Genomic DNA, 22,077 nt, shown 5'->3' with positions numbered 1-22,077 from the left:
AGGCGGGAGGTCACTGTCCTGCATACCAGGCTAATTGGCGTCTGGCAGAGCGTACTCTCAGACAGCAGGCCTGGCTGTGTAGCCCTGCACGCTGACCCTCCCACGACACATACCCCAAAATCCAAATTGACCCAGCCCCATCCCACCTGGGCTGCCCCAGGAGGCCTCTGAGCCCAGCCCTTTCCCAGCCAGGAGGCCCCAGGGTGTCTGGGAGCTTCCCACCCAGGGATGTCACAATAGGCAGGGGGTTGGGCAGCCAGGAGACAGGCACGCTCCAGTGGCTCTGGAGGAGATGGGAGCGGGCCGCGTAAACAGTGACAGGGAGCCGTGGCTGAGCTTATCCAAACAGTGGATGTGAACGCCCAGCTCCCAGCAGACAACGTCTCCCCTGCGGGAATTGCCTAACGAGTCTGTCACAATGGTTTCAAATTCGTGCGCCACCGGCCCTCCAGACGATGCTGGGGCCAAGCCTCCCGGTGGAACCGACTCCCCAGCCCCCTGCCTCCCAGCCACCCTGGAGCTCCCAAGGTTTGGGAGACCACGGCCCCACAGCAGGAGCTGAAATGCCCGGTTCCTCCGGGCCATGGGGCAGAATGGAGCTTCGGACTCAGGGCTGGACCATTTCTCGTTCCCAGAAGGGTCCCGGGGGTGTCATCCACTTGACCCTAGGAAGCGGGAAAGACTCCTGGGTGGCTTGGGGCCTGGCAGCCCTCCCACAGGGTCCTGCCATGAGCAGGGACCTCCATCTTCCTCACATCTTGGTGGGCCCTTGGGGAGCAGGACGGGTCTTAAACCTGCCCCCACCAATGCAGCTCCGACCTCAGGAAGCCCCCCAAGCTCATGATCCTGTTCTGGTCTCAGGCACCCTAGTTTCTCCCCTCGGTCACAATGCAGACAGGCCACCATTAAACACCCACTTCCCACACTTTCTTCTCTCGAACAACGGGCAAAACCAAGCCCATTCCTCTCTCATCTCATCTCATCTCCAGGAACCCACCATGAAACAAGGGTCACCACCCCATCTGACAGGTGAGGAAACTGATACTCGGGGAGATGACAGGACATGGCCAGGACCACAGCACAGAGCTGCAGCGTTTGCTCTGTTGAGCGCCCATCTGCCTTGCTCTGACGGAGAGCCAAGCTCTGCCCCTGCCCACCTCCCACCATCCAGCAGAGCAGCATCTCCTGCCTCAGACCCCTTCTGACTGGCTAGCCTGGATCACCCGGTTCCGGTGGGCAGTGGACTCGGCACAGGGAAACAGCCCCTGGGGGCAGAGCATCCGGTCAGACAGACTAGCTGTGGCCTGAGCCTCCTTGGGCCTCTTCAAAAGGGGGAGGTGCTTCTCCAGGTGTGGTTCTGCAGGGGGAGGGGCTTCTCCAGGTGTGTTTCTGCAGGGGGAGGGGCTTCTCCAGGTGTGGTTCTGCAGGGGGAGGGGCTTCTCCAGGTGTGTTTCTGCAGGGGGAGGGGCTTCTCCAGGTGTTGTTCTGCAGGGAGAGATGCTTCTCCAGGTGTGGTTCTGCAGGGGGAGGGGCTTCTCTAGGTGTGGTTCTGCAGGGGGAGGGGCTTCTCCAGGTGTGTTTCTGCAGGGGGAGGGGCTTCTCCAGGTGTTGTTCTGCAGGGAGAGATGCTTCTCCAGGTGTTGTTCTGCAGGGGAGGGGCTTCTCCAGGTGTGTTTCTGCAGGGGGAGGGGCTTCTCCAGGTGTGGTTCTGCAGGGGGAGGGGCTTCTCCAGGTGTGGTTCTGCAGGGGAGAAGCTTCTCCAGGTGTGTTTCTGCAGGGAGAGATGCTTCTCCAGGTGTTGTTCTGCAGGGGAGGGGCTTCTCCAGGTGTGTTTCTGCAGGGGGAGGGGCTTCTCCAGGTGTGGTTCTGCAGGGGGAGGGGCTTCTCCAGGTGTGTTTCTGCAGGGGGAGGGGCTTCTCCAGGTGTGGTTCTGCAGGGAGAGATGCTTCTCCAGGTGTGGTTCTGCAGGGGGATGGGCTTCTCCAGGTGTGGTTCTGCAAGGGCTCAGGACAGCTGTCTAGGGAGGGCTGCTTCCCTGTAACAGTCCTTTGGCTGGGTGGTCATCCTCAGAGAAGGCCCCCACTCCTAAGGGACCCCGAGTTCACTCATTCCCGTGGTGAGGGTTCCGCCATCCAGGGGCTTCTCCTGGGCCTTCCAGCTCAGAATCAGATTTTCTTGGGCCCCAGTCAGCCTTAGGATCACCAACCCCCCGCCTCACATGGGGAGGCAGGAACACCCCAGGCTGGTGCCCAGGGGTGGGTCCAGTTCATGGTTCATCAGTCATGTGCCCTGGATAGCCAGAGCCCTCTCTGGGCCTCGGTGCCCTGTTGTAAACAGGAAAGGGGCCTAAGAAGCCGGTGCATGACTGGGTTCTCAGTGCATTGATGGTGACAACACTATCCTCCTTACCATATGACCCACCCAGACTTTTCTGCACACACCCACCCTCTGTCAGGTCCCCGGCCTGCAGGCCCCATCCCTCTCAGGAGGGCTCAGGTCCCCATGCTCACTTGGGCCTCAGTCTGACTGCTGGGCTCCCTACCGCATTCTGGGTGGGCAGTGCCGGTCTCTGGGCCTGCACCTCCTACTCAATTCATGTCATGATCATGGGACTCCAAGCAGAAGCCAGAACCTTCCAGAAGTTCAAAGGTGAACCACCCCATCAGAGAGCCCTGCTGTCCAGCTCCGCCAAGTTCAGGGGCCTGCCCAGGACTCCCATCCACCTCGGGGCCCGTGTTCTGCGCAGAGCACCACGGCAAGTTAAAAGTTTTATTGATTGAACACAATTGAGTGTAAGTAGTAAAAGTTCTCCTGATGTAACCCACTTTTTCTTAATGGGTAATCTCAGACACTCGAGTTTGTATGGTAAAGGAGGTTTAGGACAATTTAATAGCTCATAAAATTTTATAGTCCCAGTTGAAATCAGAGTGCTAACTCCGGCCCGTTCAGCTATAGAGCTGTCGTTTGCTAAATGCCTCTCATCTGTTTTTTTCCCCCCATTTATTGGAAAGTTAACATCTGCTTTGCTATGGTCGGTGGGGGGAGGGAGGTCGGGAGGAAGGAAAAAAACATGATCTATTTTTCCAGGAGAGAGGTAAGAGATTCAGGCTCTCCTGGCAGCACACGATTTTCCTTTAAGTCAGAAAGAGGTTCAGTAAACTGGGGCTGACCCAGAGTTCACCGAACTCCACAGCAGGCGCCGGTCCCCCATGGTGGCTGCTGAGAGATTTGAGTCTATCCAGGCCAAGGCCACGTCCGGGGATCAGCCAGAATCTGGTAGAGTCCATTAACAGTCATGCCCTGGTAATTTATGAAACACCTACTGTGTGCGTGGTCGGGGGTGGGGAGGGGTGCAAAGAAATAGGACACAAGCTCACCAGCTCCCGAGGAACTTACCCTCGGAAGCTAACATTTCAGAAGCAAAGGGGACAAGGACTCCAGGAAGAGGCCGGGGCCCCAGGGCTGTGTAAAATGCAGCCGGATGGAAGTAACAGAGCCTGGGGTTCTGGCTGCCATGCTCACCAGCAAGGCCCTGACCTTGGAGAGCTTCAGTGTCCTTGTCTTTCAAATGAGAACCACACTGGCGCCTACATCATAGGGTCAGCGTGAGGATAAAATAAAGTATGGAAAACAGCCGGTAGCTGGAACTTGAGACATGTTACCAAAAAGAGAGAGATTGAGAAAAACAGTTTGGCAGTTCCTGAAAAAGTTAGACATAGAATCAGCCTAGCACCCAGTGTGCCACCCCTAGGGTTACAGTATGCCTGCCCAGGAAAATTGAAAACTGGCACCCAGGCAGCTCCACATACACACAGGTTCACAGCAGCGCCATTCACTGCCGCCAAGAGATGGAAACATCCAGAGGCCCTTCCCCGGATGAAGGATAAACAGAATGTGGCCCATCCTCATCCCTGCAATGGAATTCGATTCAGCCATGAAAAGGAGCGAGGCACTGACACAGGCCACAACGCGGATGAACCCTGGAAACACCATGCTCAGTGAAAGACACCAGAGATGAAAGGCCAATCCGGTGTGATTCCATTTACACAAAATAACCAGAACAAGTAAATTCTTGGAGACAGAAAGCAGGCCAGGTGCCGTGTGGCTCACGCCTGTAATCACAGCACTTTGGAAAGCCAAGGCAAGCAGATCACTTGAGCTCAGGAGTTTGCGAATAGCCTGGGCAACATGGCAAAATCCGTCTCCACAAATACAAAAGAATTAGCCACACGTGGTGGCGTGTGTCTGTGCTCCCAGCTACTCCAGAGGCTGAGGTGGGAGGATCGCTGGAGCCCAGGAGGTCGAGGCTGCAGTGAGCCAAGATTGCACCACTGTATTCCAGCCTGGGTGACAGAGTGAGATGCTGTCAGGAAAGGAAAGGAAAGGAGAGGAGAGTAGAGGAGACGAGAGGGGAGGAGAGGGGAAGGGATGGGAAAGGAGGAGAGGGGAGGGGAAGGGAGGGGAAGGGAGGGGACGGGAGGGGAAGGGAGGGGAGGGGAGGGGAGGGGAAGGGAGGGGAAGGGAGGGGGAGGGGAGGGGAGGGGAGGGGAAGGGAGGGGAAGGGAGGGGAGGGGAGGGGAAGGGAGGGAAGGGGAGGGGAGGGGAAGGGAGGGGAGGGGAGGGGAAGGGAAGGGAGAGGAGGGGAAAGGAGGGGAGGGGAGGGAAGAGGAGGTGAGGGGAGGAGAAGGGAGGGGAGGGGAAGGGAAGGGAGGGGAGGGGAAAGGAGGGGAGGGGAGGGAAGAGGAGGTGAGGGGAGGAGAAGGGAGGGGAGGGGAAGGGAAGGGAGGGGAGGGGAAGGGAGGGGAGGGGAAGGGAGGGGAGGGGAGAGGAGGGGAGGGGAGGGGAAGAGAAGGGAGGGGAGGGGAGGAGAAGGGAGGGGAGGGGAGGGGACAGGAAGGCAGGGGAAGGGAGGTGAGGGGAGGGAGGGCAGGGGAAGGGAGGTGAGGGGAGGGAGGGCAGGGGAGGGGAGGGAGGGGAGAGGAAGGGAGGGGAGGGGAGGAGAAGGGAGGGGAGATGAGGGGAGGGGAGGAGAAGGGAGGGGAGATGAGGGGATGGAAAGGCAGGAGGGGACGGGAAGGCAGGGGAAGGGAGGGGAGGGGAGGGAGGGCAGGGGAGGGGAGGGGAGGAGAAGGGAGTGGAGGGGAGGGGAGGGGGCAGACCGGTGGTTTTGGGGGATGAGGAGTGGACAGTAAGGAGTTGACTGCTCCTGGGTATAGGCCTCCTTTTAGGGGATGGTGACAATGTTTTGGAACCAGATAGAAGTAGTGATTGTACAACATTGTGAATGAACTAAATGCCACTGAATCGTACGCTTTAAAATAGTTAATTTTATGCTGTGTTAATTTCACTTCAATAAAAACAAATGCTTTAATGAAGGAAATTCAGACACACAAGCATGACACATGGAACGCCCACTAGGCCAGCCCCAGACACCGTGCCTCCTTTAACCCTCCAGGCTGTGCCAGGAGCCATCGGCTCTCTCTCCAGCTGACAGTGGCAGCGCAGAGCCTGGCAGGCAGTGCCCGGTGGTCGTGGCCTATGGGAGGATGGGGGGTCAGGTTGGTGCATCTCCGAAGTGCAGTGGCAAAGCCTGCCTCCTGGGGCTGTGGGAAAAGCTAAATTAAGCTGGAGATCATTGATGGGGGGGATGTGTTATAAACGGCTAAGGGCGGCTCAGACAAGCTCTCAGGTACGCTGGCCATGGATGCCAGACAGTGACTGCCGTGGGATCCAACCTGTAGGGGCTGGGGCAGAGCCGCCACCTGCCCAGGCTTGCAGGGGGCCTGCTCCTCTCCCCACTGTCCTCCAGCTATGCCGTCCCCTCCTGACTTCTCTAGATCCGTTCCAGACTTCCCACTCCAAATTTCCGCCAGTGAGTCAGGGCTGCACAGTAAACAGCAACTTGCCCAGAGAGAAGGTCTGCCATGGCCCGGGGCCACGGAGGAGGGTCCCAGACACGTGTGACCACCAGTGAGGTGGATCCCAGGATCCCTCTCAGCCGTTGGAATCCCCACTGACCAACTGCGCCCCGTCCCGGCCTCCTGGGCTTCTGCCCACCTCGGTAATAGGATAAAAAAGATGTTAGCTGAGTGCGGTGGCTCACGCCTGTAATCCCAGCACTTTGGGAGGCCAAGGCAGGTGGATCACCAAAAGTTAGGCGTTCAAAACAAGCCTGGCCAACATGGTGAAACCCCATCTCTACTAAAACTACAAAAATTAGCAGGGCATGGTGGTGAGCACCTGTAATCCCAGCCACTCGAGAGGCTGAGGCAGGGGAATGGCTGGAACCCAGAAGACAGAGGTGGCAGTGAGCTGAGATCACGCCACTGCGCTCCAGCTTGGGCAACAGAACAAGACTCCATCTCAAAAAAAAAAAAAAAACAAAAAAACAAAAAACAAAGTACAGGCACGGTGGCTCACACCTGTAATCCCAGCACTTTGGGAGGCTGAGGCGGGTGGATCACGAGGTCAGGAGATCGAGACCATCCCGACTAACACGTTGAAACCCCGTCTCTACTAAAAATAAAAAAAATTAGCCGGGTGTGGTTGTGGGCGCCTGTAGTCTCAGCTACTGGGGAGGCTGAGGCAGGATAATGGCGTGAACCCGGGAGGTGGAGCTTGCAGTGAGCCGAATGCACCAAAACACTGCACTCCAACCTGGGCGACAGAGCGAGACTCCATCTCAAAAAAAAAAAAAAAAAAAGCTGAGACCTTTGCCTCCTGCCACACGGCAGCATCCATGCATGGTGAGGCAACACTGTCAACAGACCTCAGGGGCCAGAGCACAGGTGGAGGGAAGCCTGGAAAGAGGCACAGCGGGACCCGCGTCGCCGCTCAGTGGCTGCCAGGGCCGTGGGGGTTCTGAGGCTCCAGGAGCTGCGCCGTGACGGACTCACCACGTTTGTCTCGGACCAGGTCGGAGGAAGCCTCCAGTATTGGGAACCTTGCTTGACTGGCAGGAAATAGGCCTACCACGGAACCTGCAAACCTTCCAAATGCACAGATACCCTTTGGGGTGTACTTACCCCCAGGAAAAGCAGAGAAATATCACAGAAACGTCTATACATTTCTTTCCTACCCATGATGATGCCTCATGAACAGAACAAGAGAGATTTCCAGGGCACTGGCCTTTTCTCAGGGTGGGTTCACCATTTTCTCCAAGGGGCCAGTTAGGGGGCTGGGGTTTTGTGGGGTTTTTTTTTCTTCTACTTTTTAAGAACTGTTTAGGTTTACAGCAAAACTGGGAGGAAGGTACAGAGTTCCCATATACTGCAAGGGTCCCTGGCACCCAAGTATCTGATGAGGATCTAGCCACTGAAGGGCAGGGCTAGACGGTGGCCAGCGGCGAACTGACCAACAGCTGGCACCTGCACCCCATTCTCCTCTGTAGCTTGAACAAGGGACAAATCTCCCCACATCACGAGCCCATGTGGAAACTTCACAAACTGTTGAGACAGCGGCGGGTGTCTACGGCCCTGCCCTCCCCCGGAGCCCTCTGCCGCCCACCCCGTGCAGCAGACCCCATCGCCACTGACACATCCCCTTACGGCCTCTTCCCAAAGCCCTCGGTGGCGGTGAAGTTATCCTGGGCCTTCGCCTGGCCTATGTTTATTTTCTGACTGTCCCACCACAATGCGGCTGCCACGGGACCCGGCTTCTTGCTCGCCCGGCCCCCGACGCGTAGCACCCTGGAACCCATGTGATCACTGTTTGCTGAATGATGACTGAATATTGAAACGGAAAACACTGTGTTCCAGACACCTGAGTTAGAAGCCTAGCCCTGCCCCTTGGTTGTTCTGTAACCTGGTGTGTATTACTTAATTTCTCAGAATAGGGAGAACACCGCCAGGGTATACAGACTACCACTGTGTCCGCATCGCTCCTGCTCACCCATGAACCTGAGGGATAAAATGACTTTGTAGGGGGTCTCCTTACCCACACCACTCCCAAAGAGAGAGGGTGCAGACAAGGCCTGTTTATTTCACTTGTGTGCACCCTCCGGAGAGGCCTAGAGATGTTGGCACAAGTGCATTGTGGGCCCCGAAATAATCAAATTGCAGGAGAGAGAGGGGGAGAGAGAGGGAAGGGTAATTGAATATCGGAGCGGAAGCTATTCTCAAGTCAGCCATTTCACGGTTCTTTCTCCTGTTTATGTTTTCTAAGAGATCTCCAAAATAAAATAGTTCTATTATTTTATGACTCATAGATATACGTTATAGTGATAACATATTACAGCTACGGCAACGATGCTTATGGAGTGGCCGCTCCGCGCCGCGCCGTAGAACTCTGCAAGGCCAATCTCCCTCTCTCGCCTCACAGCTGGGGAAGCCTCGGCTCTGAGAGGCCAGGCTCCGGCCACGCCATCCAGACCACGGGGCCACGGGACCAGCTGAGCCCACAGTCACTCTCCTCCTCTGCTCCTCCGCCTCTAAAAGGTCCTTTTCAGACGCGCGGGCACTCGCACGTGCCCCTCTTTCATCATGGTTAGGCGCCACACGCTTTTCATCTCCAAGTCTGGCTACTGCAGATGCAGAATGAAAAACGAGCCAATAACACAGCAAACCCAAGCAACTCGGCACGAAAGGCAATAACCGTGGTGAGGGGCCAGGCGGCGATTCCAGCCAGACAGATGAGCGGGCGTCACGGGCTCCGGGTGACGTAGAAAGGGCACAGAAAGGTCTCACCCTGAAGGGAGAGAACGTGGGGCAGGGGCTGGAGCGAGCGTGGAGACCTGGGTTCCAGCTCCCTCTGTCCTTGTCCTGCTGGGAACTGGGCCAGGAGACTTGGGCCCTCTGCCCCTCGGCTTCCAGGTCTATCAAATGGGGCAATAGGAGAGTGCTGACTGCCCGGGGCTGCCCTGAGAGCTTTGAGAACACGCTTGGAAAGTTCTAGCACAAGGCAGACTCTAAGAACATTAGTGGCCACCCCATTTGTGAACTAGGCACGGTCCTGCAGATCTCAATGACCGCCTTTCAAGTGAGGACAACACAGGTGGTGACGGCGCTGGGAAAAATAACACAGGCCTTGGCCATGAGGACTCTCCGGGAAAGGGACAGGCGGCAGTGGCACTGTCCACGCAGAAGCATGGTCACCCAGACTCGGACAGGCGGGCCAGGTGGGTCCCCAGGGCTCTCAATCCTTGCTGAATGGTAGAGTCACCTGGGGAGAGACTCTGAAACATTCCTGCCCAGACACCACCCCCAGAGACTGGGATTTTACTGGTCTGAGTGTGGCCTGGGCAAAGGATGGTTAGAACCAGCCCCACGTCTGGCTGGGCTGAGAACTGCCAGCCCAGACTGCCTGATGACTATGCCCCACAGGGCACCCTCCAGTGGCTCCCACCCCTGTGCCTGCCTGAAGGGGCCTCAAGGCTGCAAACCTCCCCAAGAGGGTCAGCCACACACCCAACCAAGGACAGCCACCTCGCAAGGGTTACTCCCAAGCCCCAGAGCCCTGCAGCCATCTTTGGGGAGCTACTGACCACCCAGATGTGATGTTGCAGATGCACAGAAGACCAAGTTTCCACTACCCTGAGCCGAGGAGGCCTCTGCCATGGAGAGAGGCCGTCAGAGAGCAGTGTCCGGCAGCGCCCTGCCTGTACCCAGAGCCTGGGGCAGAAAGGAACGTCAGGACCACCAACCCTTTTCCTCTAAAACTTCAGTATTTCCTTCATCATAGATATCTTGCATTCATTTTGCATTAACTTTATTTAAAACATTGCATTGGCCGGGCGCGGTGGCTCAAGCCTGTAATCCCAGCACTTTGGGAGGCCGAGGCGGGCGGATCACGAGGTCAGGAGATCGAGACCATCCTGGCTAACACGGTGAAACCCTGTCTCCACTAAAAAATACAAAAAATTAGCTGGGCGTGGTGACGGGCGCCTGTAGTCCCAGCTACTCTCGAGGCTGAGGCAGGAGAATGGCGTGAACCCAGGAGGCGGAGCTTGCAGTGAGCCGAGATCACTGCACTCCAGCCTGGGCCACAGAGCCAGACTCGGCCTCAAAAAAATAAATAAATAAAAAATAAAAAATAAAAAATAAAACATTGCATTAAAACATCATTTCTGTCTCTCTCCTCGCACTGGTCCCACCCTGGCCTCTCTGTGGGATGTTCCTGCCACCCTGACCCGTCTCCAGCCCTCTGGACACTGATGGCTGCAAGCTTTACACGGGTGGCCCCCCAGGCCCTGCAGCAAGGGACCCTCCCTGCAAGCTCCTCCTGTCCCCAGAGTGTCTGTCATCAGGACACATCAAAATAGCTGAACGCTAGGTGGCTCCACCCCCAAGGGGCATTTTGGAAATTCAGGAAGGGCTGTTTTGAGTTGTCACAATGACTGTCAGTAAATACATAGGCCAGCCCTGCAGGTAACACCATCCCTGGTCTCACCAGACGTTCAGGTACGCGACGAGGCTGCTTATAATTACCTGAGCTAGAACTTCAGAAAATATGCCCCGGGGACCTTTGCTGCACGTTTAATCCTCGCTGACCTTTTCAGGAAAGCATCTCCCGTGTCCACTGAGGGGAGAACACGTTGCTGCGTTTGGAACTTTACCACCTGGGAAAGTCACATCGCAGGCACGTGCGCAGCTGCTGGAAGCCGGAACACCAGGCCCGGCCTGTCGGCGTCGGCCGTGGGGGCTGGCTCGGGGAGATGATGACCTAGGCACGTCTCGGGCGGGGCTTCTGGGCTCCCCCTGGAGACAGAACCAAGCCTTTACATATTGCAAAACATATGATTTTATCATACAATTTCCCTTTAATTCCTCCTCCACATAATGGTTAGGGCATTACATTGACTCTTTTGCAAAATTATGTGTGAGGTGAGTTATCTCGGCTATGATTTTCTTTTCAGATGGTACAGGGAGTGCCCCTGGCCTGAGGAGGGTGAGGAGGGTCAAGTCAGTGGCCCAGGAAGCCCCTCACCTGGGACCGTTACAAAATGCTGGTGCCCAGGCTGCACCCCAGGATACTGATATATGCGGTCCGGGAGCAGCCTGGGTTGGGCTGGGGGCATTATCCAGAACAGGTGAGGTTAAGAGTCCCCAGGCTGGATGCATTGAGTCCCATCAGGGAGATTATCTGGGCGGTTTCAGCCTCCGTTTTCTCATCAGCAAAATGGGAATGAGATTCCAGACGTGCTCAAAACCACCCACAGACAGTGGGAGTGGCTCTGCCTTCATTCTCCCTCCAGTTCTCCTGACCTGAAGGTCATAGGAGCTGACAGCCTGCGCCTCCTCGGGACAGCCTACCCAGGGCTCCCCCATTCCTCTGTTGTCAGGGAAAGTAACTCAGTGACAGGTGGCCAATCTAACGTGGCTGATAGGATAATTGGCCAATAGGATAATAGGGCCCCAGCGTACGTAGCTGCATGTTACTAGGGCCACGGCAAAGGCCCGCGATTCTCGGGAAGGAGAGGACCCACAGAGGCTGTTTTACCCGCAGGTAATTCCCGCAGAGGGCTGTCGGGGGCCCTGGGGGAGAGGCTGGGAGCCAGTCTGCAGGAAAGCTGTGGCTGCTGTGCAGGAGGAAATGGGAGTCCCAATGTTTACTTAGCCGAGGACCTTTGAAGGCATCTGCCTGGAATGGGAGAGAAGCCGAGGGGCTGAGCGCTCCCAGGTGCCACGCCTCGACCTCTGTCCCCCTCCCCCACATGGCGTAACCTTTCTGCTGTTGGCTTGTTTGTGAGTTTAGTGACACTTCCCCAGTTGTTATGTCAATGGAAGCAGGGCTCCTCCGACGGAGTCCTGCCTTTCAGCCCCAGGACACCTCCCCAGTCCCCACTCGAGGCCCGCCCCGCCGGCCACTCTCCCCCAGGCCAGGCAAGTGCTGGGGAGGGCGCCACTGTTGTCCACGGGCAGCCAGGCCTGTGAGGGAAGACCCCCACCCCGAGAGCCCTTCCTGGGCTCCAGGCCCATCGAGGGACGAAGGGACAGACGGCGTGAGGTCCTCTCCTGGCTGTCACAGTGAGCGTGGAGCCGCCTCTGCTTTCTCAGCAGTGCCCAGCCGGGCCCGTTCCAGGCTGCCGTCTGTGTCGCGTGCAAAGAAAGAACCCTTTCCAATGTTTTATTTACAGGCAGTATACGACATACAGGAAAATGCCACTTTTTCATCCACAGCTCTGGGAGTTCTGACCAATGCATGTGGTCATGTAACCGTGACCATAATCAAGATATAGGACACTCCATCCCCCCAAGGAGCCCCACGGCCCTGGCAACGGCAGCCTGAGCTCTGTGCCAACAGCAGAACCCGACGAGCACAGCCTTGTGAGCCAGCATCGGCGGGGCAGCTCCGGCGACACACGCCTTTTTGTCACCGAGTAGTATTCCATTGCAGGGGCAGGCCACAGCCTGTTTATCCAGCCCCAGCTGAGGGACATCTGGGTTGTTTCCTGTTTTTGCTTAGTCAAGTTCTAAAAATTGGTTTCTCATCCCACAGCCACCAGCTCAGAAACAAAGCTCTTTACAAATGAATCGCTGCGTGCTGACATCCGGGCGATCATGGAGATCCCCGGGGTGGGGGGGAGGCTCAGGCTCAGGGACCTCCAGGCACCGGCACATTCTCAACCCCAAGCCATCTGGCTCCAAGCTCCTGCCCACAGTTGGCAGGCTGGGGGCTGCTATGAGGCCCAGCTGCAGCCAACTCCCTAGAACCCTGGGCCATTTATAAGGGGGTGACAGAGGCCTGAGGTCTTGAGGATGCCCGAGGAGGGCTGCTGCCCCTCTGAGCCCCTGAGCCGTGGAGCCCCCTCACCTCCTCACATGGGTGGCATGTAAGGGCTGCTCCTGCCTTCCCCCAGCCCCTCCAGGGGAAAGAGAACGGAATGACAGGGTGCCCAGCTAGTGATGAGCTGAGCCCAACCGCAGCACAGGGCCCAGGTGGGACTCGGGGAGACGATTACAGGCAGCACGCAGCTGTTTCTCAGCCCTGTCGGCCATGGCCTGCGACTCCCTTTGTTCCCGAGGGAGGGGATGGCTGGGCTCAGGGGTGGCTGTGTCGGTGGGGGCTCCTGGCCGACAGGCTGCCCTTGCAGCTCCGCCGCCCACCAGCGAAGAGATCACTCAGGCCCTGATACGATCGCCGTGGGACAGGCGGAAATTGGAGTGTCCCGGGTGCTTGATCGAGGCAGCTTTCAAGCTGCGGCCGCAGGGACATTAGAAGCCAACGTAATGGCCTCATTCAGCTCCCCTCGCAGCCCCGCGACCTTGGACAGCCTAAGAGCCTGTGTGCTGTTTTGATGAAAAATCAGGAGTTAGGGAAGTGAGAGAGGCTGGCCCGAGGGCAGGGTTGCCGGGCAGGAGCTCTGGTGTGCTGCTGTCCGTCTGTCTGTCCTCACTGGCTGCAGGCCACCTGCCCCCCATCATGGGCCATCCGTCCATGCTGGCTCCCTGACAACAGAGCCTGAGGACCCCAAAGGGATAAAGAAATCCCCACCCTGGGGGCCTTGGGTGCAACCTGTGGTGAGGAGGCTGAGGCCTCAGCTGGGGAAGCCAGGGGCTCTCACGGGACAAAGGGACCCCTCACCTGAGCTCCCACTGGGGCCTCAGTATGCCCATCTCCAGTAGCTCAGCCGCCTCTGCCTCCCACAGTGGCATCTGAGAGCATCAATGGAGCACTGCTGTGTGTCCCCTGTCCACACGGCCCCTGCTGCGGGGCTGTCACTCAGTACCTTTTCTGATGGAAACTGAAGTGACTCGCCCCAGGCCACGCTGCACAGGATGGGACAGCCCCTGGCAGGCAGCCCCTCTGCTACTCAAGCCCCAGACTCTTGTGTAAAGACAGCCACATGTCACAAGTCCAACGTCAGGAAACCTCGTCCACCGCAAAACCCTGCTCAGCTCCTGGAGCTGGCACTTCTGGGCCAGCACCTGCCCAGGCAGAGCCCACGAGGCCAGCCCTCCCTCACTGTCTGTGGCTGCCTCCAAACCCGTCTGGCAAATCAAATCGGCTCTGATGAATAGTGCCTGGGCCACGTCGGAGCGTCTGGGGGCTCACAGCTCTCCTTCCCTCCAGGGTCCTGGCAGAAAGGCCAGCAAGGTCTGCAGCCACGTGAAAAAGGCCCGCAGAGGGGCCACCCCTCACAGACACACACAAAAGCATTGCGACCTCAGGCTGACCCCGGCCTTGAACCAAGAGCTGACGGATGTGGGGCGGAGCTGGGGGCTGCCCGCCACTCTCCCAGGTTGGGGGAGGGGTCTTCCTGTACTGCCCCACCCCTCCCCAGAGGTGCGGGCGGCATTGCCCAGCAGACCCAGGAGATGCGGGTGGGGAGAATTCAGATAGGATGGCCCTGTCACTGCTTCCCCTCCCCAAGGCCTAGGATTCTGTCCTGGGGCTGAGTCTCCCCTTCTGTTGGGCTCCTCCCGCCCACACAGTCCAGAACCAGTGGATGGAGCTGGCTGGAAACCAGGGGTGCTACCTGCAACAAACTGCCTGGGAACCTTGGCTCTCTCTTGGCTCTGCTCTGTTCTCCACTGGCCCCTCCTTGACCTCCCCTGGGATTTCAGAAGGAAGGGCCCCTCCCCAGGTGGATCAGACCCTCTTGTCCCAGTCTTGGGGAACCTCCAGGCCAACCCTCCACTCTCTGAGCCGAGTGTCCCTGTCCCCTGATCAGCATCCTGGGCAGGCAGGAGCAGGCAGCCCCACTCTGAGGTCAGGATGAGAGAAAACAAAATGCACACTGGTAATAGCCAGTGGGCACAATCCAGTGGGCACAATGCTCTTCCCAGAGGACAAGCTTTTCAATGCTGTAATACTCACAGCAACCCCACTCAGCAGGGGCTGAGTGACAGCCCAGCAACAGGGGCCGTGTGGACAGGGGATGCACAGCAGCACTCCACTGACACCCTCAGATGCCACTGGGGAAGGCGGAGGCGGCCAAGCTACTATCTGACCTGAAGTCAGACAGGTCCCACCTTCCACTTTCTGGTTTTCCTACTACTTCCTGCTCCTTTTCAGAAAGTGATGAAAGGTCCTTTTTCCATGATGGGAATACTGAGACACCAAGGGTTAAATTGGCACCCCACCTGGCCCTGTCTACCGCTACTCACATTCCATGTCCCTCCTTATCCCCTCAGGGGCCCCTCATTCAGTACCACAGATGCCCTCACTTCTACAAGAAGGCTTGGATAGTTCAATCACTGCCCCAAAGACAATGAGCCCTAGAACCCTTATCTGTGTCTCCTCCTCGTTCTTGTGCCCAGCATGTTGCACAGCCAACTGCATGCAGTAGGTACTGAAAAATGCTGACCTACCAGGCCATTCCTGGAGTTGCAAAGGGACCACCCTGTAGTTGAGCCAGAGACCAGGTTCTCACATGCTCTACTGGCCCAAGAAGGCAGGGAATGGGGGCCAGGAGGTGAGGGAATTCCCTTTACCACATGCTCCCCAGGGCCTGGGAGCCAGCTGCTCTGTCTATGCCTCCCCTCATAACTCCTACTGGTGAATCAGATGGTCTTCCCTGGTTACAGATTAGGAAAATTAGGCCCAACCAGGTGTAATTACTTAGGTGTGATTACTTGGGAGCTAGAGGCAGCCCTGGAGTTTGAACCCCAGGTCTTGACACCACCCCACACTGGCTCTCGTGATACCTGACACATAGTAGGTGCTCAACAAAGGTCATAGGACAGAAAGCCCCTGAAGACTATTCCAGTTGCAAACACTGCCCCTCACCTACCCCAGAGGGCACATCCTCATTCAATCTGCAAGGGCACCAGCCTCCCTTGCCCTATGTATTCACGGTTGTTCAAAGCCCTGTGGGGTTTTTAATCATCCCCCATGTGCACACAGGCATGATTTATAAAGTGGGTCTTAAACGCCACCGCCTGCAACCAGCAGATGAATGCAGGGTCTTGGCAGTATCCACTGGGCTGTGCGTTTGGTCCTGAACGAGTCACCCTTGACAATTCCTGCCATGGTGCCAACAGCAACAATAGAGACATGTCATCCCCTTTGCAGAGGTTGGGGGCAGTCACACCCTTGCCAGGCCAGAGGGCAGTGGGATTGTGGCTTCTAAGGATTCTGGAAGGACAATGACATTGCTGCCCACAGTAGCCGTGCTATGTGGCCTCCTCCACAACCCCAGCCAGGCAGACTTGGGGTATGAAGCCAGTGAAGGCAGGAGTACAAAACTTAGGTGAAGCTCTTGGGGAGAGGCGGAGAAGAGCAAGCCCCAGGTGCAGGGAGGCAGGGAGGGTGGGAGAGACTTACACCCTCCCCGTTCTGACCTCAACCCTCCTTCCCACTCCAGGGTGCCTCCAATGGCAGCCCCATCTCCCAGCCCTGAATCGCCGTCACTCCTCTCTTAGGGCCTCCCCTGTGGTCTTACCCTCTGCCTTCTGTCTCCACAGCAACTAAAAGGCCAGGAGGAGGCGTTAGACCTGGAGGCCAGACTCTGCTGATGAGCAGCTCGTAAGTGATGGCACCTCTGGGCCTCAGTTTCCCCATCTGTAAAATGGGTGCCTATGCCACGAGGATGTGGTATGTTTTCAGTGAGGCACAGCAAGTAAGGCAGTGGCATGGAGCTCAGGGAATGCCCCAGCACCCCACCTCTCGGCACAAGCCACCCAAGCTCTCCTCCTGAGGAGAAGGGTGAGCCTCTGGCTCCCAGCTCCACCGCCTGGACTTCTCTCCAACCACCAACCCGAGTCTCAGCCCCCCACCCACTACAGCCTTGGAGGCCGCTGAGTGGTGGCTCTGGCTCACTTCTGCTCTTCCACAGGGCCCCGCAGGCCTAGCTCTGCCAAGTTCAGGCAGCTCCAGCCCGAGCACCCCCAGTGAAGGAGGCCTCCGTGGAGCCGCGGCTTTGATGGCCACACACCGTCCACGTGGTTGGGTTGGTTTGTGGCAGAAAGGCTGATGGGCCAGAACTCAGGGAGGGGACTGGAAATCTCCAACCGGCGGGACTAACTGGCTCCGACGTGGCCAGGAGAGCTCCCTCGGGGGCCTCTCTAGTGCGTAGAGACCCTGCCACGCTGGTGTGGGAGGTCCAGGGCCCGAGGAACTGTCCAGTTGCTGCAGACCTGGGAGCAGAGGCTCCGAGCTCTTTGCCCTGCTTGTCCCCCAGCGTGTGCCAAGACTTTCCTTGCCAAATAATTTCCCAAACAGGTTTTTAGAAGAGAGTTGGCAAAGAGTATTCTGACTGTGTCTAAAGGAGACAAAGGAAAGCGGAGAGTCAGCATTTGCTGGGGCTGCTTTGACCCCTGTAGAGCATTTTGGTCCCATGAATGATGATTGCAATGTGCTCATGGGTGATATGATGAAGAAACTGGGAGGGCACCGAGACTCGGTTTCCAAATCCACTAGGGATGCGCATTCCAGCTGCCAGGGAGCCTCTGCAGCGGAGGCTGCAACTGGGGTGACCCTGGGGGCCGTGGCCCATCCGCACCAGGGCCATGGTCACAGCGGACAGCCTGGGACCCCAGCCACCAGCCTCCATTCCCAGGGCTTCTTGGAGATGCGGTTTGTACCAGGGACTCACAAGCTCCCTCCCCAGCCTGGGCTCTGTTGGTGACAAGGTCTTCTCCCACTGATGCTCAAACAATAAGTTTGATGGGCAGTTCTGCACCCTGAGTCCACACAGCTGCCCCTCTCCGAGTGCGTAAATGTCTTTTATTTTATGCAATCCTGGGGATTGCAGTCGGCATCTGGAGATGTGGTTGGTTTCCTTGAGTGTCTCTAATAATTAGTCACTCTGTTAGGCCTCAGATGGCTCCCTGGACTTGGGCTGGACTTGGGCTGGACTTGCTGTGGGGTTAGGGTTAGGGTTAGAGTTAGGGTTAGGGTTAGGGTTAGGGTTAGGGTTAGGGTTAGGGTTAGCACTGGGGGATCCAGGTCCTAGCAAGCAACACGTGTTCACTGGAACTTGCTTGAGGGCGGGAGGGACTGGAAATGCCTCATGAAGAAAGGCTGGTGTGGGGGCCATCCACCGTCTCCACTGCCGGCAGCTCAGGGGCACCAGGAGATGGCCACCCTCGTCCATGGGAACCTGGGATCCTCGTCACCTAGGCCCACCAGTGGGCACCCTGGCACACATCGAGTGGGGATCTTCGCTGTCTCTGTGCCCCGCCCCCACCTCTCTGACTACTGCTTAAAGCACTCAGTGGCAGCAGGCGCCAGCCAGCATTTGAAGTGAGACCCTACTCCAGGGCTCAGGGAGGCCAGGTCACTGGCCAGGGGCACAGTCACCAGGGGACAGGAACTGATTGGTGCACCCCGCCCCCAATAATCCTCAGCCCCAAGCGCCCTGCTTTACAGGGCCGTGAGCCCTGACATCTTGGGCCTGAGTCCCAGAGTCAGACTTGTTTTTCTCAAAACCCATGCCGGGAGGCCCCCTCCTGGAGGGGGACCAGTAGGAATTCTCTGCAGCCATCATGCAGGCTTGGCTGAGCCCCCAGCCCCAGAAGCCAGCCTCACCGCTCCTCCTCCAGGCAGCGTGCTGGGCAGGCCAATCTCCCCAAGCTCCTAGACAGCTGGGCCTCAGCTCAGGGACAGAGACAGGGACCTTTCCCCTGGAGGCTCCCAGGGTCCAGGACCCACCCCCTGTGGTGCCTCCTTCACACTCCCAGCTCAGAAAGTTATCTCCCAGGGAATGCCACCCAGCCCAGCCTCAGGAGCTCTTGACCACGCCTCGGCTCCGCACCGCTCTTCCCGCAGGCTGAAAGCACAGGCTCCGTGGACACAGAGGCCGCTCCTCAGGCCCTGCGCTGTCCTCCTTTCCTGTGCCAGTGACAGTGCCACCCCCTGACCTGACAACTCTCAGGTAAGTCACTGAGTCACTAAGCACTCGGACCATCTCGCCAAGGCTGGGGACAAAGGGTCTTTCTCCTGCTTCAGGAGACAATGTCCCAACATGACGCTGTCCCCCAAATGTCCCCACGCCACGCTGGGTGTCTCACCTGTGTCCACCAGCTTCGGTTTCTCACTCATTCAACAACTCACCTTGAACCATCTTGTTCGTCATACGGCCCGTGATGTATTGGGAAGACAGGTGCGGAGGACAGCAGCAGGGGTGGGGAGGGGCGGCTCCCGGAAAGCACGAGGAGAAGGCAGTACGGTGCCCCTTGAGAATGGAGTGGGTTTGGCAACACAGAGGTCACTGGAGACCTTGGTGAGACCTCTTTTGATGCTCAGGGCTCCACTGGTTTAGTGGAGTTTCCAATTCCAGGAAGGGAAACTGACAATGAGAACAGTGGGGAGCAGGTGTGGGGGAGGGCAGGACCCTGAGGAGGGGACGCTTGAGCTGAGGCGGAATACAGTGAGGGGGTGGCCCCGAGAATACCTCGGTGCAGGGTGGGCATTACAGGTGCAGGGAATGGTGAGTACAAAGGCCCTGGGGTGGGAATGGGCTACACGCTGGACCCAGGGAACCTGGTAGAACACAGTGTGGCAGGAGGGGTGTCATGGGGTTGGCAGAGCCAGATGGAGAATGGGGGCTATTGAAGGAATGGGAAGACAGGGGAGGTCAGGTTTCCAGCGTGGACGTGCTGCTGTGAGCTGTTGGCAATTGTCCGATTCAGCCTGTAAGCTGTTGAGATGCTGAGGTGTTGAGTGGGCGGACAAACATCTGGATCGCAGGGTGGAGGTCAGAGGATTGCAGGGTGGAGGTCAGAGAGGTCAGAGCTGGGTAGATGCATGTGGGGCTATCACCATAGGAACGGCATTTAAAGGGACCGGACTGTTGGCCGGGCACGGTGGCTTCAAGCCTGTAATCCCAGCACTTTGGGAGGCCAAGGCGGGCAGATCACCTGAGGTCAGGAGTTTGAGACCAGCCTGGCCAACATGGTGAAACCCTGTCTCTACTAAAAATACGAAAATTAGTTGAGCATGGTAGCACGCATCTGTAATCCCAGCTTCTCGGGAGGCTGAGGCAGGAGAATCACTTGAAACTGCGAGGCAGAGGTTGCAGTGAGCTGAGATTGTGACATTGCACTCTAGCCTGGGCAACAGAGCAAGACTTTGTCTCAAAAAAATAAAAATAAATAAATAAATAAAACAAAGGGACTGGACTGGGGGGGGATCCTGTGAGAGGGGTGTAGATGGGGCTTAACCCAGGCCCTCCCGGGTGGGGAAAAGGGAAAACAGCCATGGAGAGAGACTGAGAAGGTGTGGTCCATTATGTAGTGGGAGGACCAGTAGGGAGGACAGGTGGGGAGGATGGGGGGAGGACCTGTGGGGAGGAGAGGTGGGAAGGACCGGTGGAGGACAGCTGGGGAGGACAGGTGGGGAGGATGGGGGGAGGACCTGTGGGGAGGAGAGGTGGGAAGGACTGGTGGAGAGGAGAGATGGGGAGGACTGATGGGGAGGACAGGTGGGGAGGACTGATGGGGAGGACAGGTGGGGAGGATCGGTGGAGAGCACCAGTGGGGAGGATAGGTAGAAAGGGCTGATGGGGCGGGGGCTCCCAGAAGGCACCAGAAGAAGGCAGTACAGGGCTGCTCGAGAAGAGAGTGGGTTTGGCAACACAGAGGACGCTGGAGACCTTGGTGAGACTTCTTTTATGCCAGATTCGTTTCTACAGGGAGTGAGGAAGAGGAGTCTATAAAGAGAAATAGCTGTAGGGTGATGCGGGGTTGGAGGGCCAGCTTGGCTGGGGGTGGCCGGGAATGAGCCCGCACACAGGGAAGTTGAAGGGCAGATGAGAGCTGCTCTGAAGCCATCCTGACTCCAGCGTTAGATTCCCCCTGGCTGCATTTTGATTCTTGTCCCCACCCCCAACCCCTCTTCACGCTGCAGCCAGAGGAGGCTGGGGTTCAGGGAAGACCGAGCTGCAGCTCCCCAAGCAAATCCTGACTCCCTCTCTGGCTCAGGAGGCCCAAGCTCCGGCCATGCCCCTTCTCAAGCCCCTGTAGGAAGCGCTGCCTCAGCCTCAGGCACTGGGTAGGCCTTCTCCACATGCCCCCTGGCAAGCCTCACTCCTCATGGTCCCAAACCCTCAGAGGCCTCAGCTGTGTGTCCAGCCTGGCTCAGGGTGGGCACTTTGACACGAACACAGAGCCCTAACCTTCGACCTCCCACCCTCCCCTTCCTCTCTGCTCTAGTCATCCAGCTTCTTCTTGAATACCTCCCATGACGGGGTGCTCAGCACCACACAAGCCAGACGTGTCCCTGCTTTGGTTTTTCCTCTGGTATGAGTTCAGGGTGAGAGGAGGGAACCGGGGCCCGTTGTAGTGCAGGGGCAGAGGCTCCCCTCAGCTGTGGGGGCGTCGACAATCTTTTGCCTCCTGGGAGACCTGGGCACACACGCAGCTGATGTGCACAGGCAGGAAGACGGCGGCCTCCACTGACCAAGCTCCAGACGGCTCATCAGCTGTGACACACGCCTTTTCATTTGGACCCATTAGGGTAATCTGGTGGAAATAAAGCATCTATCACACCCCAGGAAAGTGTCATACAGGTATTCCCAAATTCTCTTTCTCCACAGCCCTCGGGGGTCTGACGGCCATTCATACCCATCAACCAGGAGAAAAATAACGTCGTTTCCATAATGCACACCCTCTCCGCGGAGGCGCTATAAATATGTAGAGATGACATCGCGGCAGCGCCGCTTGTGTGAGTGATGTCATCTTGGGGGGTTGCCTAGCAACCCCGACAACGTTTGGGAGGCTCTGATTCTTGAGTGGGATAAAGTCACATTTATGCAGTTCGGTTAATCAGCTTCCTGGCAACTCCGCCAAGATGATCTCATTTTATTCATGATTATTTTATGTGAAATGCACTTTTCGCTCTAAGAGAACACAAAGATTTAATTCAAAACTCGCTATTGCTTTGTGTTTCCAGGGTGTCGTTAACACGGCGTCCGTGCAAATAACCATGGTAACACACAGATAATTAGTATATATGGCACGCGGTATTAATACAGAGCCGGGGCCGGCTCCCAATCAGCGCCGATTACCGCGTGTTATTACTGGAGTAATTACCTGCAGTAACACACAAATTGAACTAAATGGTCAATTGAAGTAAAGTGAATGGCTTTTTATTCTAGTCCCTAAATAATGTGTCTGCTTGGCTGAGTAGTTCAAGGTAAATAAAACTCTTAAATTGACGGCCTCTCCCTACCGCCCCTCCCTGGGTGGAGGATTG

At 57.2% G+C, this 22,077-nt stretch overlaps 1 long non-coding RNA gene across 1 annotated transcript; it reads left to right on the top strand.

Annotated features, from left to right (window-relative positions):
• Positions 1–291: 291 nt before the first annotated feature.
• LOC139358337 (uncharacterized) lies at positions 292–4,360 on the top strand. Its single transcript, XR_011613110.1, has 3 exons — positions 292–528; positions 990–1,029; positions 2,623–4,360. It is a non-coding gene; the product is annotated as an uncharacterized lncRNA (long non-coding RNA).
• The last annotated feature ends 17,717 nt before the right edge of the window (positions 4,361–22,077 follow it).

Source organism: Macaca nemestrina, chromosome 14, assembly GCF_043159975.1.
Source record: "Macaca nemestrina isolate mMacNem1 chromosome 14, mMacNem.hap1, whole genome shotgun sequence".
Classification (NCBI taxonomy): Eukaryota; Metazoa; Chordata; class Mammalia; order Primates; family Cercopithecidae; genus Macaca; species Macaca nemestrina.
The sequence above is the reverse complement of the archived record's forward strand: the minus strand, read 5'-3'. Positions and strand labels throughout refer to the sequence as shown.